This window comes from Pyxicephalus adspersus, chromosome 6 (genome assembly GCF_032062135.1).
Source record: "Pyxicephalus adspersus chromosome 6, UCB_Pads_2.0, whole genome shotgun sequence".
NCBI lineage: Eukaryota > Metazoa > Chordata > Amphibia > Anura > Pyxicephalidae > Pyxicephalus > Pyxicephalus adspersus.
In genome coordinates, this window is record NC_092863.1 from 30,767,562 (window position 1) to 30,772,615 (window position 5,054).

The 5,054-nt window shown below is 38.3% G+C and overlaps 1 long non-coding RNA gene across 1 annotated transcript in view; it reads right to left on the minus strand.

Annotated features, from left to right (window-relative positions):
• LOC140333406 (uncharacterized) overlaps window positions 1–4,460 on the minus strand; it is a 6,172-nt gene extending 1,712 nt beyond the window's left edge. The window contains exons 1-3 of the long non-coding RNA XR_011921350.1: window positions 4,446–4,460; window positions 3,686–3,897; window positions 32–64 (exon numbers count right to left, since the gene is read on the minus strand). This is a non-coding gene — a long non-coding RNA (uncharacterized lncRNA). The remainder of the gene's footprint in view (window positions 1–31; window positions 65–3,685; window positions 3,898–4,445) is intronic.
• Window positions 4,461–5,054: the final 594 nt, after the last annotated feature.

Sequence of the window (5,054 nt, forward strand, 5' to 3'; positions counted from 1 at the left end):
TTTATTTAATGCATTAATTATTTGTTCTTACCTCCTTACAAAACTGAGTTTGGAATCCTTGCACCTATTAAAAAAGGGGAGAAGTCAATACAAATGCTACAAGAGAATACTAAAAAGTTCTCAGGCTGACCCTCTTCCCAAAGTCTGAACATAATTTTGTCACAGTACCTAGAATGACTGTTACTGGTAAATTGTAAAGCATATATATATATATATATATATATACATACATACATACATATGTATATATATACACATATATATACGTATGTATAATTATACATATATATGTATGTATATACATCAATAAAAAATGAAGTAATACATGTAACAAGTATAGTCATGTGACAAAGTAGACACACCTTATTTTTACAGGCAAACGTTAATTCTCATTTAAATAGTATAATTAAAAAAGTTGATATACTTGCATTTTTTTTATCAATTATTCAACAAAAATATCAATAGATTTAATGGCATACTATGCAAAAAAGAAAAAAAATACTCTTTTTGTTCCATAAGCTGGCACTGCCTCCTTTATCAGAAATTACTTTAAGCTTTTTGCATGACTGCCCTCCAGACCCTGAAAGAAATTTCTGACCACTGCTCCATGCAAATGCCCTTTAGTTGCAAAATATTTGTGGGCTTCCTTTTATGAACTGCAATTTTCAATCTGTCTACAAGATTCCACTAGGATTATAGCTCTGATGGGCTTATTCTGGGTCTTGTAACTTCCCCAGAAAACATACCATAACTGCACACTATGAATCCAACTTACAAGTATACCTGTTACATGTAGCATGTAAAGGTGCAAGGGAAGCATACAAAGGATCAGTGCCAAAAGGAGAACACGTGTGGACAGCTGCGTACACAAATGTGTACTATTTAATTCATGGAGGCTCTGGGAGATTTGTTAGATATATTAGAGTAATTCATAGAAGACCAACTTGGCTACAACATCTCAGAGATTGCTTCATAAAGTGTGCTAACTTGAAGAGGGCAAAAAATGCTAGGGCACAAAAAAGAAGTGGCAATGAGATAACTGATTGATCATCATACTGGAATTAACCTAAATTGGCAATGAGAAGTTCCATACCCTTTGGAAATGTCAGAAGCATATAGTGGCTCTAATGTTTGCCATTGTTGTTTCCATTCATAAAAGATGTCAGGTTATTTTCATTACTTTGTGTTTGGAGGAGAGCTTGGTCACAGGACTGACTACTCAAGTGGCTAGGCCCCTACTCCCAGCAACTTTGTTCCATTTATTTTAATAGGTAGGAAGCAATGCAATGGGCAAATTTCATTAAAAGGTACAGTATGGCAGCGGAAGGATCAAATCACTGCTAATATAAATGGGCCTCTTATAGAACCTCTGTTTCTTTAAGGTGACCGTGTAAGGGACTGCAGTACATTGTGGAATCCCCTTTAGGGCTCGCTCATACCGGGAGGATTTTTTATTTCCAATCTGATGAAATGACCGAATCTAAAGTGAACCTGAAAAAAATCTACTTCAAATCCTACTTCCTTTTCCTAATTAATGTTTATAGCAGACACATAGTAGTATCTTAAAAGCACATTTGGTCAAGTGTACAAAATATTGATTACATCCAACCAAGATTCCACTCACTTTCTTTTTAAAAAAAAAGAATATTGTACGTGTGTTCAATATTTTAGGGCTAACAACCAATCCATTGGTGATTAGAAAAAAGATTGGACTGGTCAGTCAAATGCAAAATTGGCAATGAATCTGCTCATGTGTACCAGGCCTTACTGTACAAGCTGTTATCCTGAAAGGGAACAATTATCCTTTTTAAAAAAAGTCATAATACCCAGTTATATTCTGTGCTTCGAGAAAAACATCCAGCTTTTTCTTAACCTCCCTAGCGGTCTAATTCTGCCCAAATTTCCATGCAAAAAGTGGTACGATTTTTTGCATGGAAATTTTGTTTTTCATTATAGGCTGTAATTCTTAGGCATAATTCACTGATATTTAATAAATTTAATAAAAAATCTGTAAAAATTTAAACATGTAATGTAAAAGTATAGTAGCATATATAATATATATATATAATATAGTTATATATATATTATATAAATAATTCTTCAATACAATACTCAATACAGCTATTTTGAATCGAATACAAAAATATTTGAATTTCCCGCCAATCTTCTCGCCCACACCGACGCATGTACCGACGTCACCCGGAAAACCCCGTAGATCTTGTCTCTGCACTACTGCTGAAGATAGGAAGAGCAGGACGTGTCCCCAGGACCTGCGGGACCAGTAGAACGCCGCGGGACAGCCACAGAGCTAGGTAAGTCGGTTTTGTTTTAGTTAAAAGCAACCCCGAGTGTGACTCGGGATTACCGCTTTTTGCATGTAAAATCCACCCCGAGTCACAATCTGGATTACAGCTGGGATGTTAAAGCAGTCTATAGTAGTTGTTGAAACTACTTCCTGAGGGAGCTGATTTCACGTTTTCACAGAATTTACAGTGAATAATCCCTTCCTTATCCGGAGCTTAAACTTCTTTTCCTCCTGATGCAAGGAGTGCCCTCTTATTCTTTGTAATGATCTCAAAGTTAATAATGGGGAAGAGAATAATCTGTTTGGACCATTTAAATATTCATACAGGGTGATCATATCCCCCCTTAAACGTCTCTTCTCAAGGGAGAATAGATTCAGTTCAGCTAATCTCTCCTCATAGCTGAGTTCCTCCATTCCTTTTATTAGTTTAGTTGCCCTTCTCTGCACCCTCCCCAATAAAATGTCCTTTCTTTTCACAGGTGCCATAATACATTACATTGTCAGTTTTTTTTATGTTATTAGTGATTAGCAAAATTAACCATTATAAATATAACCTTTAATCCAAACTTTAAAGGTCAGGAACCTCCAAAACTTTGCAAGTGACTTCTAATAAACGGAAGGTGTGCAGTAACACACCCTGATTTCAGTGATATTCAATCTTTGCGTGGGTCATTTAATCTGTGCATGGCTGGATTTTGGTTTGTTAGAGGAATCTCTTTTCAGCTCAGATTTCTGTATTTTTCTTGCTTTATGTTTCACAAGACATCATCTTGTGCCAGATATATTTGAGCGGCGTTGTACACAACTGCAGACGTATAATAAGTGAAATCAGCAAAGTGAAACTGTAGGCCTCACTCTGATCATGATTCTTATTTTAGAATGTTCTCCGTCTGCTATGCAGTGTCATTGCAGAATGGCATCATAAGTATAAATCATTGCACTGTGTACTAATATCATGTTATTTTTTTACCATACTTTTCAGCAATTTAGTCATGAATTTATGTTATATACACCTATCTTTGACACACATAACTAGGACACAAGTCTCCTTATTTGCTTTACAATACATTTGTAATTGTTGAACTTGTTTTGAACATACAGAACCCCACAGTATTATGAAGCATACATACACTCATCTGTCTGGAAACAGTGAGCCAAAGTATTAAAGCTCTCCAAGGCTGAAGAGGATACAGTTTCATCACTGATCACTGATCCAGCAAACCTGGAATAGATCTGATCCAGGATTTCAAACATTTAAGAAATCCATTCCAGGTTTGCTGGATCACCCAGCTTCACTGATGAAACTGTATCCTCTTCAGCCTTGGAGAGCTTTTATAACTCAGGCCCAATGATCCTCTAATATAAACCTGTCCTTCTCACCTTTTGTATGGCTTCCTGTTTAATTTGAACATCAGCCATGATTGCAGAGGGATTGGATTCAGGGAGAGATCCTCGGTACCGACTCTCTGTGCTCGGTGTTTACACTTTAGAGACGTTTCAGCTTGTAAGGGAAAGTGAAAGTAAAGGGAAAGGGACTTTACACAACAAGGAGGAGCACAAGCTTTGTGGCAGGCTGAGGGAGGTGCTGACACCTTAAAGGCAGAACAAAAGAAGGAGGAAGATATACAGAGTTTATTCACACAAATCTAAGATACACAGCAAGAAATATGTTCACAGAATTACATGTCATCACTTATGTCTGTACAGCATGTATAGTTACAATATACCAAATGAAAGCTCTGTACATGTGCTCACAGTGTGCATTAGAAGCTGCAGTACGTTAGATTGAACTGGATTCATTTCCTGTTTGGGGGAAATTGGGCTGTCAATTTCTCTAGCTCACCCCTTTTTTTTAATTTAATTTCAATTCCTGTAATCATGAAGAATCAGCATAACATTCCGGTATTAGCAGACCTCCTGCTTTCAATAAGCTATATACAGCATTCTGTCATCCCCTTCCATTCAGCCATGATTTGCCTGCATAGCATAGAAAAGCACAAAGAATTACTAGTAATGACACTGAGTTATATAGGGTAAAGTGGACCTAAATTATAAAGTTTTTCTATACATAAAAGGGTAGAGAACACTTTTATATTAAAGAAGAACTAAACTGCAAACAGGCAAAAAAAAAAAAACACACCTTCAATCCTGCAGGGCAGTCCGATCCACCCGGAGGTGTCTTGCATCAGGTCCTGCGTCGTCCCGATATCTGTCCTGGATGCGTAGGATCTGCAAATTTTTCTGTTTGCGCCAGGCATGAGCAGAAGAAGCACCCGAGATTCTCCTCCGGAGACGGCAGAGCCGGATCGGCCAGGGGGCGTTAGGAACTACCGGAGCCGCTGGAGCTCCAGTGTTGCCCCCTTCCAGTTGCTCCCCTATTTACTGCCAGAGCTGTAAATGGGGAAAGCTCCCTGAAGGTAAATCTCTTCCCTCCACAATGCATACAGAGGAGGGGGATTTCATTTCAGGGGGCATTTCCTGGTGGTGGGCTGAGCCATTGGTGGGTGGGTTTGGCCTAGTGTGCTCCCGCCCACCCCATAAATGGCCTAGTGCCCATAAAACTTTGCCGACCTCTGGCCTAGGTGGTTGAAAATTAGGGGGCGGTGCTGCAAAAAAAAAAAAAACAGAATTTTTACTTTACATAAAAGGGTTGTCTACCCCTTCTGTCTAGATCAGGTGCTCATGTACATAGAAGAACCTGGAAGAAAAGCGAAGAAGCCATCTTACCCTGGCGCCAGGTGCTTACCCT